Source organism: Argiope bruennichi, chromosome X2 (genome assembly GCF_947563725.1).
Source record: "Argiope bruennichi chromosome X2, qqArgBrue1.1, whole genome shotgun sequence".
In the NCBI taxonomy this organism is placed as follows: domain Eukaryota; kingdom Metazoa; phylum Arthropoda; class Arachnida; order Araneae; family Araneidae; genus Argiope; species Argiope bruennichi.
In genome coordinates, this window is record NC_079163.1 from 110732313 (window position 1) to 110748167 (window position 15855).

The following is a 15855-nucleotide window of genomic DNA, read 5'->3' on the forward strand; positions in this document are numbered from 1 at the left end:
CAAAGAAAGACAGATCCTAAGACTGGCTCTCAAGCACATGAATATAAATTGGCCTACAGAGTTTCACCAACTTATTTCCACTAGAAGTGCTTTTGAAAGTTTCTGTAAATTTATTGTTGACATCTGTAATCCTTCATAACTGTTACATTTTCTTCTTTTTCTTTTTATAATGTGTTACATACTTACTTCTGTAAGCCCCGTGTGATACTTTGTGGTGCACGGGGAATTTATAAATGTTCAATAAAAAAAAAAATTCAATTTCTTAAAAAAAAAAAAAAAAAACTTCTTCAGCAAGAATTTTTTCATTTCTTATTTACGGACTACAAAAATTCTCAAATAACAATTACAAATCATGCTTTAAAACAAAAATTAAAGAATAATTAGCTTACAGTGTTTATTAAAGCTTTTATAATCTTTTATTTTATACTAATTGTTCTTGACACAATTATCTGAATTTCCATCACTTAGATATCTTACATTTGAGAAATAATTTTAATTTGTAACTATTGCAGATTAATCTAACAAAACTTAGAATCTAGCAATTTTAAAAACTTCCACTTTCACTGAAAGAGCAATTAAACATATATTAAATATCAAAAACTTTAAATTAGACTTAACTAATTCTACTTGAAACATATAATTCATAAAAATTGACACAATTTGGAATAAACTCAAGAATTTTTGATAATTTAAGGGTGTAAAAATTTGTATAAAATTTACTTATTTCTAACTGATTAAATTTCATTGTAATAAATAAACTCTATCCACAATTTTTCTAAGAAAATATACTGAAAAATCCACATAATAATGCTATGTATTGCAAGTTATCGAATCAGTATTATCAGCCTAGACAAGCAACTTTAATGCTTTATTACTTGAAACCTTTATTTTCCTTTTATTATTAGAAAAGAATAAGGCGCAATTACGAAATGGAAATTCCAAGCAACCAAATAACAGTACTAAGATAAAACAAAATGCAAAAAATTAACTGATATTTAACTATAAATAAAGCTCAGAATAAAACAATATATTGCGTTAATTTTAAATCCCAAATATCACTAACACGACAGGTTTCACTGATATAAATTATACATTCTGTAATGAATGGAAATTTATGTTATTCTTTTTCAGGCATATTTGAAAGATATATTCTCAAACATACAGCGGTTAGTACACTATAATTAATTCTACTGGCATTAAAAAAAAGGAAGAAAATTGCTCACGCAAACGCTTAGCCAGTTGATATTTCTGCTGCTTTCATACTACAGTCATAAAACTGTCTTAGCTCAATAAATATTAGAAAGGAATAAGGAAATCAAGTAATCATATTTTAGAGTAATAATACTCAGAATAAAGCACTATTTTTCATTTGTTTTAAATCCCTGTCATTACTAATATAGCATGTTGTAAGGATACCAACTATCCATTCTATCATAAATGTTTAGAAAAGGAAATTTATGCTATTCCTTTTCTCGCATATTTCAAAGATTTATTCTAAATATATTCATCTTTTATTATACTATAGCCGAATTTTTGGCATTTAAATAAAAACAAAACCATTAAGGTAAAGACTTGGCCTGTTGATACTTCCATTGCTTTCATACAACGATACTAAAATTGTATTAATTCATTCAATATTAGAAAGGAATAAGAAATTCAAGTAACATACCTTAGAGAAATAAATTTCAGAATAATGCGCTATTTGACATTAGTGTGAATCCGAAATTTTGCTAAAATAACATGCTTCACGAATAAAAATTATCTATTTTATCACGGATGTTTAAAATGGAAATTTACGTTTTTCCTTTCCACGAAAATATCAAAGATTTATTCTCAATACATACGTCGGTTCTACAAAATAACTAATTTTATTATCATTTAAAATATCCATGTTGAAACGTGACCCGTTGAAATTTCCAAAATGTTTTCATACTACATTACTAAAACTATCTTAACTATCATAACTGAATATCAGAAAGGAATAAGAAAATCATATAAACATACTTTAGAGAAATAATACCCAGAATAGTACACTATTTTGAATTGATGTTGTAAGATAAAAATTATCGTGTATTAAATACTATTCTGGTGCCAAAAAAAGTTATATACTTAAGTTTGTATGCAAATTGGCGCAGGTCTTGGCGCCATTTGGGGGGGGGTGGCTCCGGTCAAAATTATTTGGCGACCTAACGCGTGCTCTCAGCTAACTGAAAAATACCAAATTCTCTATTCTGTCATGAATGTTTAAAAATAGAAATTTTTATTATTCCTTTTTTATAAATATTTCAAAGAATTATTCTAAAAATATACATCGCTTAGTACATTATACTCGATTTTATTGACATTAAAAGTTTCTTCATAAATATTCTTCCCTATTTTTACTGCATAGAAAATATTTCTTTGAATCCGACAAATGAATAGGATGTAGCCAGAAGGATTGGGTTATTGGTTTTAATGGCACAAGAGACAGAGAAGGCCATACTGCACCATACATATGGTCTTAGCCAGAAAGAAAACAGTAAAACTTATATCAAAATATATTATTTATATTCCTTTAGATTTTCCTGTTTGTTTGTTTTTTTAATTTTTTTTTTCATAATCAAGTATTTTATTGCTAAGGATTATTTTATTTTTTTAAATTTATTTTTGGGAGCTGACCGATTTTCTGTCAGGAATTTAAGTCACAGAATTCTCGAACTTTCGATGATCTACTAGGCATTGGCTTAAAACATTGGTTGGGCTATAAAAACGTCGATGAACAAAAAATTTACATAAACCATTTTGCTAGAAATCAAAGCAAATATTTCATTGTACTCAATTCTGACTTTGGGTTTTAACATTTTTAAAAGTTTTCCCATCAGTGACATTTGATGCTAAAATTTTTTAAGAAATTCATTTCCCTTTGCCATTGAAAGTCTAATAACAAACTTTGATCTCATTCTGTTAACTATTTTAAGATAAAGAAGCTTACAAGCAAGTGATGTTAGCTGATTTCTCATCATCCAAAATTTAATTCACTTTTTTATTTATCATTAGTTATTGATTCATTTTCTTACTCGTTTTCTTACTCATATATATTTCTTTAAAAGTTAACAACAAAATATTACAGAAAAAAAATAATGATAAGTATAACTTGGAAAAATTGGGTGCTTTCAAAACCTCATAAGTGCTTCATACTAAAAGGGAAAATTCTCATAAATCAATGAAAAGATGATATAATTCTTTTCTTAGGCATAAATGCTTCAAATTACAAATTATATAGTAACATGCGATAAAATGAATTCACTAACAATAGAAGAAAAAAGAATGCCCCTCTTGTTTGTTGTATATATTGGTATACAAATAGTAAACAATGAAAAAAGATTTAAGAAATAGTCAGAAGTAAAGTGAAGTAATCCTAATTTATAATCTTAATATATTTATTGATCTCTTCACTTAGAATCAATTTCATACTTGATTTGACTTTGAAATACCTGAATGACTATTTTTTAAAATGAAAGAAAATTTAAGAATTGTAGAAAAACAGAAAATATGTTTTTTTCCCCTTATTTAGAAAATTAACTTATACACTACAGAATATTCTATTTTACTTAAGGGAATTATGCTACTTCCTTTCAGAAGTTGCAAATCAATTAGCAATTCAATTTTTTAAGTATTTCAATTGAATTGCAACTTCATTTCAAATTGAATTGAAGTTGAAAATGTAAGTTATCTAAGTGATGGAAATTCAGATAATTGTGTCAAGAACAATTAGTATAAAATAAAAGATTATAAAAGCTTTAATAACACTGTAAGCTAATTATTCTTTAATTTTTGTTTTAAAGCATGATTTGTAATTGTTATTTGAGAATTTTTGTAGTCTGTAAATAAGAAATGAAAAAATTCTTGCTGAAGAAGTTTTTTTTTTTTTGTTTTTTTTTAAGAAATTGAATTTTTTTTAATTTTTTTTTTTATTGAACATTTATAAATTCCCCGTGCACCACAAAGTATCACACGGGGCTTACAGAAGTAAGTATGTAACACATTATAAAAAGAAAAAGAAGAAAATGTAACAGTTATGAAGGATTACAGATGTCAACAATAAATTTACAGAAACTTTCAAAAGCACTTCTAGTGGAAATAAGTTGGTGAAACTCTGTAGGCCAATTTATATTCATGTGCTTGAGAGCCAGTCTTAGGATCTGTCTTTCTTTGACAAACTTGGAACATAGAAGGAGCACATGTTCAACATTTTCCTCCCCACCAATATTACAATCGCAGGAAGATGACTGAAACAAATTAAATTTGTACAAATAACTTTTAAAGTTGCCATGACCAGTTAGAAATTGGGTTATTTTGTAATTAGTATAAAAATGATGGCATAACAGTCTCTTATTAATGGATGGAAAAAACTTCTTTGTTAAGCTCCCTTTATTTGAAAGGAGATATTCTTGATTCCAAGACTCCACCATTTTTTTCTCTCGTAATCTTCTTGTAAAAGGATTTAGGAATATTAACGTCAATGTCGATTTTGCGCTTAGTGGCAGCTTTTGCAAGCCAATCGGCCCGCTCATTTCCATAAATGCCCGTGTGCCCACGAAAGAATGCAAAAACTATTGAGATATTTTTATCTTTCAGGCTTTTAATTTGCTTTTGGATTTCAACGATTATGTTGTTAGACGAAGAAATATACTTCAGAGAATCCAAGGATGATAGAGAATCGGTACAAATAAGATAGTCTGAGATTAAACTATTTTGTTCAGCGATCCATTTGATGGCGAAGTTTAAGCATATGAGTTCAGCTACAAAAACTGTGCATTCATCACGAATTCTGAATTGTAAGTGCTCGGATTCAATACCACCCCTGAAAACAACAAATGCGAAACCAACTCTACCATCAATTTTACTGCCATCAGTATAGCAAATAACAGGAAAAACGCCCTTGGTATTACCACTAACATCATTTAGTGATAAAACCAAGGATGTTTTTCCTGTAATTTGCTAAATTGATGGTAGAGTTGGTTTCGCATTTGTTGTTTTCAGGGGTGGTATTGAATCCGAGCACTTACAATTCAGAATTCGTGATGAATGCACAGTTTTTGTAGCTGAACTCTTATGCTTAAACTTCGCCATCAAATGGATCGCTGAACAAAATAGTGTAATCTCAGACTATCTTATTTGTACCGATTCTCTATCATCCTTGGATTCTCTGAAGTGTATTTCTTCGTCTCACAACATAATCGTTGAAATCCAAAAGCAAATTAAAAGCCTGAAAGATAAAAATATCTCAATAGTTTTTGCATTCTTTCGTGGGCACACGGGCATTTATGGAAATGAGCGGGCCGATTGGCTTGCAAAAGCTGCCACTAAGCGCAAAATCGACATTGACGTTAATATTCCTAAATCCTTTTACAAGAAGATTACGAGAGAAAAAAATGGTGGAGTCTTGGAATCAAGAATATCTCCTTTCAAATAAAGGGAGCTTAACAAAGAAGTTTTTTCCATCCATTAATAAGAGACTGTTATGCCATCATTTTTATACTAATTACAAAATAACCCAATTTCTAACTGGTCATGGCAACTTTAAAAGTTATTTGTACAAATTTAATTTGTTTCAGTCATCTTCCTGCGATTGTAATATTGGTGGGGAGGAAAATGTTGAACATGTGCTCCTTCTATGTTCCAAGTTTGTCAAAGAAAGACAGATCCTAAGACTGGCTCTCAAGCACATGAATATAAATTGGCCTACAGAGTTTCACCAACTTATTTCCACTAGAAGTGCTTTTGAAAGTTTCTGTAAATTTATTGTTGACATCTGTAATCCTTCATAACTGTTACATTTTCTTCTTTTTCTTTTTATAATGTGTTACATACTTACTTCTGTAAGCCCCGTGTGATACTTTGTGGTGCACGGGGAATTTATAAATGTTCAATAAAAAAAAAAATTCAATTTCTTAAAAAAAAAAAAAAAAAACTTCTTCAGCAAGAATTTTTTCATTTCTTATTTACGGACTACAAAAATTCTCAAATAACAATTACAAATCATGCTTTAAAACAAAAATTAAAGAATAATTAGCTTACAGTGTTTATTAAAGCTTTTATAATCTTTTATTTTATACTAATTGTTCTTGACACAATTATCTGAATTTCCATCACTTAGATATCTTACATTTGAGAAATAATTTTAATTTGTAACTATTGCAGATTAATCTAACAAAACTTAGAATCTAGCAATTTTAAAAACTTCCACTTTCACTGAAAGAGCAATTAAACATATATTAAATATCAAAAACTTTAAATTAGACTTAACTAATTCTACTTGAAACATATAATTCATAAAAATTGACACAATTTGGAATAAACTCAAGAATTTTTGATAATTTAAGGGTGTAAAAATTTGTATAAAATTTACTTATTTCTAACTGATTAAATTTCATTGTAATAAATAAACTCTATCCACAATTTTTCTAAGAAAATATACTGAAAAATCCACATAATAATGCTATGTATTGCAAGTTATCGAATCAGTATTATCAGCCTAGACAAGCAACTTTAATGCTTTATTACTTGAAACCTTTATTTTCCTTTTATTATTAGAAAAGAATAAGGCGCAATTACGAAATGGAAATTCCAAGCAACCAAATAACAGTACTAAGATAAAACAAAATGCAAAAAATTAACTGATATTTAACTATAAATAAAGCTCAGAATAAAACAATATATTGCGTTAATTTTAAATCCCAAATATCACTAACACGACAGGTTTCACTGATATAAATTATACATTCTGTAATGAATGGAAATTTATGTTATTCTTTTTCAGGCATATTTGAAAGATATATTCTCAAACATACAGCGGTTAGTACACTATAATTAATTCTACTGGCATTAAAAAAAAGGAAGAAAATTGCTCACGCAAACGCTTAGCCAGTTGATATTTCTGCTGCTTTCATACTACAGTCATAAAACTGTCTTAGCTCAATAAATATTAGAAAGGAATAAGGAAATCAAGTAATCATATTTTAGAGTAATAATACTCAGAATAAAGCACTATTTTTCATTTGTTTTAAATCCCTGTCATTACTAATATAGCATGTTGTAAGGATACCAACTATCCATTCTATCATAAATGTTTAGAAAAGGAAATTTATGCTATTCCTTTTCTCGCATATTTCAAAGATTTATTCTAAATATATTCATCTTTTATTATACTATAGCCGAATTTTTGGCATTTAAATAAAAACAAAACCATTAAGGTAAAGACTTGGCCTGTTGATACTTCCATTGCTTTCATACAACGATACTAAAATTGTATTAATTCATTCAATATTAGAAAGGAATAAGAAATTCAAGTAACATACCTTAGAGAAATAAATTTCAGAATAATGCGCTATTTGACATTAGTGTGAATCCGAAATTTTGCTAAAATAACATGCTTCACGAATAAAAATTATCTATTTTATCACGGATGTTTAAAATGGAAATTTACGTTTTTCCTTTCCACGAAAATATCAAAGATTTATTCTCAATACATACGTCGGTTCTACAAAATAACTAATTTTATTATCATTTAAAATATCCATGTTGAAACTTGACCCGTTGAAATTTCCAAAATGTTTTCATACTACATTACTAAAACTATCTTAACTATCATAACTGAATATCAGAAAGGAATAAGAAAATCATATAAACATACTTTAGAGAAATAATACCCAGAATAGTACACTATTTTGAATTGATGTTGTAAGATAAAAATTATCGTGTATTAAATACTATTCTGGTGCCAAAAAAAGTTATATACTTAAGTTTGTATGCAAATTGGCGCAGGTCTTGGCGCCATTTGGGGGGGGGGTGGCTCCGGTCAAAATTATTTGGCGACCTAACGCGTGCTCTCAGCTAACTGAAAAATACCAAATTCTCTATTCTGTCATGAATGTTTAAAAATAGAAATTTTTATTATTCCTTTTTTATAAATATTTCAAAGAATTATTCTAAAAATATACATCGCTTAGTACATTATACTCGATTTTATTGACATTAAAAGTTTCTTCATAAATATTCTTCCCTATTTTTACTGCATAGAAAATATTTCTTTGAATCCGACAAATGAATAGGATGTAGCCAGAAGGATTGGGTTATTGGTTTTAATGGCACAAGAGACAGAGAAGGCCATACTGCACCATACATATGGTCTTAGCCAGAAAGAAAACAGTAAAACTTATATCAAAATATATTATTTATATTCCTTTAGATTTTCCTGTTTGTTTGTTTTTTTAATTTTTTTTTTCATAATCAAGCATTTTATTGCTAAGGATTATTTTATTTTTTTAAATTTATTTTTGGGAGCTGACCGATTTTCTGTCAGGAATTTAAGTCACAGAATTCTCGAACTTTCGATGATCTACTAGGCATTGGCTTAAAACATTGGTTGGGCTATAAAAACGTCGATGAACAAAAATTTACATAAACCATTTTGCTAGAAATCAAAGCAAATATTTCATTGTACTCAATTCTGACTTTGGGTTTTAACATTTTTAAAAGTTTTCCCATCAGTGACATTTGATGCTAAAATTTTTTAAGAAATTCATTTCCCTTTGCCATTGAAAGTCTAATAACAAACTTTGATCTCATTCTGTTAACTATTTTAAGATAAAGAAGCTTACAAGCAAGTGATGTTAGCTGATTTCTCATCATCCAAAATTTAATTCACTTTTTTATTTATCATTAGTTATTGATTCATTTTCTTACTCGTTTTCTTACTCATATATATTTCTTTAAAAGTTAACAACAAAATATTACAGAAAAAAAATAATGATAAGTATAACTTGGAAAAATTGGGTGCTTTCAAAACCTCATAAGTGCTTCATACTAAAAGGGAAAATTCTCATAAATCAATGAAAAGATGATATAATTCTTTTCTTAGGCATAAATGCTTCAAATTACAAATTATATAGTAACATGCGATAAAATGAATTCACTAACAATAGAAGAAAAAAGAATGCTCCTCTTGTTTGTTGTATATATTGGTATACAAATAGTAAACAATGAAAAAAGATTTAAGAAATAGTCAGAAGTAAAGTGAAGTAATCCTAATTTATAATCTTAATATATTTATTGATCTCTTCACTTAGAATCAATTTCATACTTGATTTGACTTTGAAATACCTGAATGACTATTTTTTAAAATGAAAGAAAATTTAAGAATTGTAGAAAAACAGAAAATATGTTTTTTTCCCCTTATTTAGAAAATTAACTTATACACTACAGAATATTCTATTTTACTTAAGGGAATTATGCTACTTCCTTTCAGAAGTTGCAAATCAATTAGCAATTCAATTTTTTAAGTATTTCAATTGAATTGCAACTTCATTTCAAATTGAATTGAAGTTGAAAATGTAAGTTATCTAAGTGATGGAAATTCAGATAATTGTGTCAAGAACAATTAGTATAAAATAAAAGATTATAAAAGCTTTAATAACACTGTAAGCTAATTATTCTTTAATTTTTGTTTTAAAGCATGATTTGTAATTGTTATTTGAGAATTTTTGTAGTCTGTAAATAAGAAATGAAAAAATTCTTGCTGAAGAAGTTTTTTTTTTTTTTTTTTTTTTTTTTTTTTTTTTTTTAAAGAAATTGAATTTTTTTAATTTTTTTTTTTATTGAACATTTATAAATTCCCCGTGCACCACAAAGTATCACACGGGGCTTACAGAAGTAAGTATGTAACACATTATAAAAAGAAAAAGAAGAAAATGTAACAGTTATGAAGGATTACAGATGTCAACAATAAATTTACAGAAACTTTCAAAAGCACTTCTAGTTAATAAGTTGGTGAAACTCTGTAGGCCAATTTATATTCATGTGCTTGAGAGCCAGTCTTAGGATCTGTCTTTCTTTGACAAACTTGGAACATAGAAGGAGCACATGTTCAACATTTTCCTCCCCACCAATATTACAATCGCAGGAAGATGACTGAAACAAATTAAATTTGTACAAATAACTTTTAAAGTTGCCATGACCAGTTAGAAATTGGGTTATTTTGTAATTAGTATAAAAATGATGGCATAACAGTCTCTTATTAATGGATGGAAAAAACTTCTTTGTTAAGCTCCCTTTATTTGAAAGGAGATATTCTTGATTCCAAGACTCCACCATTTTTTTCTCTCGTAATCTTCTTGTAAAAGGATTTAGGAATATTAACGTCAATGTCGATTTTGCGCTTAGTGGCAGCTTTTGCAAGCCAATCGGCCCGCTCATTTCCATAAATGCCCGTGTGCCCACGAAAGAATGCAAAAACTATTGAGATATTTTTATCTTTCAGGCTTTTAATTTGCTTTTGGATTTCAACGATTATGTTGTTAGACGAAGAAATATACTTCAGAGAATCCAAGGATGATAGAGAATCGGTACAAATAAGATAGTCTGAGATTACACTATTTTGTTCAGCGATCCATTTGATGGCGAAGTTTAAGCATATGAGTTCAGCTACAAAAACTGTGCATTCATCACGAATTCTGAATTGTAAGTGCTCGGATTCAATACCACCCCTGAAAACAACAAATGCGAAACCAACTCTACCATCAATTTTACTGCCATCAGTATAGCAAATAACAGGAAAAACGCCCTTGGTATTACCACTAACATCATTTAGTGATAAAACCAAGGATGTTTTTCCTGTAATTTGCTAAATTGATGGTAGAGTTGGTTTCGCATTTGTTGTTTTCAGGGGTGGTATTGAATCCGAGCACTTACAATTCAGAATTCGTGATGAATGCACAGTTTTTGTAGCTGAACTCTTATGCTTAAACTTCGCCATCAAATGGATCGCTGAACAAAATAGTGTAATCTCAGACTATCTTATTTGTACCGATTCTCTATCATCCTTGGATTCTCTGAAGTGTATTTCTTCGTCTCACAACATAATCGTTGAAATCCAAAAGCAAATTAAAAGCCTGAAAGATAAAAATATCTCAATAGTTTTTGCATTCTTTCGTGGGCACACGGGCATTTATGGAAATGAGCGGGCCGATTGGCTTGCAAAAGCTGCCACTAAGCGCAAAATCGACATTGACGTTAATATTCCTAAATCCTTTTACAAGAAGATTACGAGAGAAAAAAATGGTGGAGTCTTGGAATCAAGAATATCTCCTTTCAAATAAAGGGAGCTTAACAAAGAAGTTTTTTCCATCCATTAATAAGAGACTGTTATGCCATCATTTTTATACTAATTACAAAATAACCCAATTTCTAACTGGTCATGGCAACTTTAAAAGTTATTTGTACAAATTTAATTTGTTTCAGTCATCTTCCTGCGATTGTAATATTGGTGGGGAGGAAAATGTTGAACATGTGCTCCTTCTATGTTCCAAGTTTGTCAAAGAAAGACAGATCCTAAGACTGGCTCTCAAGCACATGAATATAAATTGGCCTACAGAGTTTCACCAACTTATTTCCACTAGAAGTGCTTTTGAAAGTTTCTGTAAATTTATTGTTGACATCTGTAATCCTTCATAACTGTTACATTTTCTTCTTTTTCTTTTTATAATGTGTTACATACTTACTTCTGTAAGCCCCGTGTGATACTTTGTGGTGCACGGGGAATTTATAAATGTTCAATAAAAAAAAAATTAAAAAAATTCAATTTCTTTAAAAAAAAAAAAAAAAAAAAAAAACTTCTTCAGCAAGAATTTTTTCATTTCTTATTTACAGACTACAAAAATTCTCAAATAACAATTACAAATCATGCTTTAAAACAAAAATTAAAGAATAATTAGCTTACAGTGTTTATTAAAGCTTTTATAATCTTTTATTTTATACTAATTGTTCTTGACACAATTATCTGAATTTCCATCACTTAGATAACTTACATTTGAGAAATAATTTTAATTTGTAACTATTGCAGATCAATCTAACAAAACTTAGAATCTAGCAATTTTAAAAACTTCCACTTTCACTGAAAGAGCAATTAAACATATATTAAATATCAAAAACTTTAAATTAGACTTAACTAATTCTACTTGAAACATATAATTCATAAAAATTGACACAATTTGGAATAAACTCAAGAATTTTTGATAATTTAAGGGTGTAAAAATTTGTATAAAATTTACTTATTTCTAACTGATTAAATTTCATTGTAATAAATAAACTCTATCCACAATTTTTCTAAGAAAATATACTGAAAAATCCACATAATAATGCTATGTATTGCAAGTTATCGAATCAGTATTATCAGCCTAGACAAGCAACTTTAATGCTTTATTACTTGAAACCTTTATTTTCCTTTTATTATTAGAAAAGAATAAGGCGCAATTACGAAATGGAAATTCCAAGCAACCAAATAACAGTACTAAGATAAAACAAAATGCAAAAAATTAACTGATATTTAACTATAAATAAAGCTCAGAATAAAACAATATATTGCGTTAATTTTAAATCCCAAATTTCACTAACACGACAGGTTTCACTGATATAAATTATACATTCTGTAATGAATGGAAATTTATGTTATTCTTTTTCAGGCATATTTGAAAGATATATTCTCAAACATACAGCGGTTAGTACACTATAATTAATTCTACTGGCATTAAAAAAAAGGAAGAAAATTGCTCACGCAAACGCTTAGCCAGTTGATATTTCTGCTGCTTTCATACTACAGTCATAAAACTGTCTTAGCTCAATAAATATTAGAAAGGAATAAGGAAATCAAGTAATCATATTTTAGAGTAATAATACTCAGAATAAAGCACTATTTTTCATTTGTTTTAAATCCCTGTCATTACTAATATAGCATGTTGTAAGGATACCAACTATCCATTCTATCATAAATGTTTAGAAAAGGAAATTTATGCTATTCCTTTTCTCGCATATTTCAAAGATTTATTCTAAATATATTCATCTTTTATTATACTATAGCCGAAATTTGGCATTTAAATAAAAACAAAACCATTAAGGTAAAGACTTGGCCTGTTGATACTTCCATTGCTTTCATACAACGATACTAAAATTGTATTAATTCATTCAATATTAGAAAGGAATAAGAAATTCAAGTAACATACCTTAGAGAAATAAATTTCAGAATAATGCGCTATTTGACATTAGTGTGAATCCGAAAATTTTGCTAAAATAACATGCTTCACGAATAAAAATTATCTATTTTATCACGGATGTTTAAAATGGAAATTTACGTTTTTCCTTTCCACGAAAATATCAAAGATTTATTCTCAATACATACGTCGGTTCTACAAAATAACTAATTTTATTATCATTTAAAATATCCATGTTGAAACTTGACCCGTTGAAATTTCCAAAATGTTTTCATACTACATTACTAAAACTATCTTAACTATCATAACTGAATATCAGAAAGGAATAAGAAAATCATATAAACATACTTTAGAGAAATAATACCCACAATAGTACACTATTTTGAATTGATGTTGTAAGATAAAAATTATCGTGTATTAAATACTATTCTGGTGCCAAAAAAAGTTATATACTTAAGTTTGTATGCAAATTGGCGCAGGTCTTGGCGCCATTTGGGGGGGGGGTGGCTCCGGTCAAAATTATTTGGCGACCTAACGCGTGCTCTCAGCTAACTGAAAAATACCAAATTCTCTATTCTGTCATGAATGTTTAAAAATAGAAATTTTTATTATTCCTTTTTTATAAATATTTCAAAGAATTATTCTAAAAATATACATCGCTTAGTACATTATACTCGATTTTATTGACATTAAAAGAAAAGCAGAAAAGTGTTCAAGTAGAGGCTTGGCCTTTTGAAATTTCTGTTTCTTTCGTACTATGGTATTAGTCTTTCTTACCTAATGGAATATTAGAAATGAATAAGAAAATCAAGTAACATTCTTCGAAGAAGTGATGCTAAGAATTTAAAAACACTATTTTGCGTTAGTGCTAAATATCAAACTTTGCTAAAATGGCACGTTGCACAGTTAAAAATTATCCACACAGTCATGAATGTTTAAAAAAAAAATTTTTTCTTTTGCATAAATATTTCAAAGATTTATTCTCAAAATTGACGATGGTTACTACATTATGAACAATCTTAATGGTATTAAAGGAAATGAATAAAAAGTGTCCATGTAGAAACTTGACTGGTTGACATTTCCGCTATTTTCAAATTATGGTACTAAAACTATCTTAATTAATAAAATACTTTAAAGTAATAGAAAATCAAGCAACAAATCTTAAGGAAATCATACTCAGAATAAAACGTTATTTTGCATTACTTCGAAATTCCAGAGTTTGCTAGAATGAATAAAAAGTATTCATTCTATCGCGAATGCTTGGAAGTAGAAATTTATGGTATTCCTTTTCACGAATATTTCAAAGATTTATTCTAAAAATATGCGTTGATTATTACACTATATACGATTTTATTAGCATTAAAACAAATGATGATAAATGTATCCGTAGAAGCTTTACTCATTGAAATTTCTATTGCTTTCATTCTAAGGTCTGAAATTTACTTAAAAAATTCAAGATTAGAAAAGAATACGAAACTCAAGTAACATACCTTAAAGAAAAAAATGCACAGAATAAAACACTATTTTGCTCTAGTTTTGAAATTCTAAACTTCGCTAACTGGCAAGTTGCACTCAAATAAAAGTTGTCCATTCTGTCATGGATGTTTAAAAATGGAACTTTATGCTATTTATTTGAGCGAATATTTTAGACATAACCCGTTACAACAATATAACCTATTTTATTAGCATTAAAAGAAAAGAGAAAAGTGTCCATGCACAAGCATGTGCCGTTGAAATTTTCACTACTTTCATATTACGATACTAAAACTTTCTTAACCAACGTCAAAAAAGAGTAAGAAAATCAAGTAACATACCTTAAAATCCTGTTATTAAATGAAATTAATGCGAAAATTATATTTATCTGCAAAATTCCGATAACTTCCCAAGATTAAAATGATGAAACTTCTAAGGTAACTGAAGACTTGTGAACTGCAACGATCTTATAACTTGCCCCGATTTCGAACGAACGAAACCAAAAGAAGACTTGTGATTGGCTGACTATTCAAGATCGGAAAATGAAAATGATTCATGGAAAAAAAGTTAATAAATAAAAAACGCACTATTTCATCAATTTCAACGGAATGAATACTTTATTTGAGGATTACTAATGTTTTATTCATTTTTTTTTCAGATTTTCTCTGAAATAATCTTTTTAGACCTCATTTCCAAAGGAAATAATTACTGCACTCACACAATGATCCATCTTCGTTTTCTAGCGAGACAAAAATCAAAAAGTAAAAATAACAAAACTTTGTAATTTGCACAGTTTAAAGGAAATGAACTTTGTTCTGTTTCCCATGAAATTTTATAATTATTTCATACATTCTGTTGGAAATGTTGGAATGTTTTTTATTAGCCATAAGTTTTTTTTAAAAAAATTATGATGAAATATTTTGCTATATGCATGAAACTTAATTAAAATTGGGTGAAACACAAAAAACTCTTGCTTATCAAATAAAGAATATAATCTGAAAATATTAGTTCCTGGATTTTACAATTATCAGACAAATACGTTTTGCCATTCAAATATTTACCTAATTATATATTAATATTTTTTTAAAAAAATTATGATTGAATATGTTGCTATCTGCATGAAAGTTAATTAAAATTGGGTGAAACGCAAAAAACTCTTGCTCATCAAATGAAGGATATAATCTGAAAATATTAGTTCCTGGATTTTACAATTTTTAGACGAATACGTTTTACCATTCAAATATTTACCGCGTAACATATTCTTCTGGAAATTAATTCGAATGTCTCTCAAGAGAATTTTTTAAAAATCAAAGAAATTCGTTAGTATTCAATATAAAAGTTATATAAATACCATTAA

General features: G+C 28.1%; 1 protein-coding gene across 2 annotated transcripts in view; it reads right to left on the bottom strand.

The window, feature by feature from the left end:
- The window catches only part of LOC129960715 (uncharacterized), a 106328-nt gene that overhangs the window by 41349 nt on the left and 49124 nt on the right, over nucleotides 1–15855 (bottom strand). The window contains exon 1 of one of the 2 annotated variants that reach the window (XM_056074289.1): nucleotides 14840–14924. The exons of the other annotated variant lie outside the window; for it this stretch is intronic. The gene's annotated coding sequence lies outside the window, so the exon portion shown is untranslated. Of the gene's footprint in view, nucleotides 1–14839; nucleotides 14925–15855 lie in introns of those variants that run through there. 2 annotated transcript variants of the gene reach the window in all.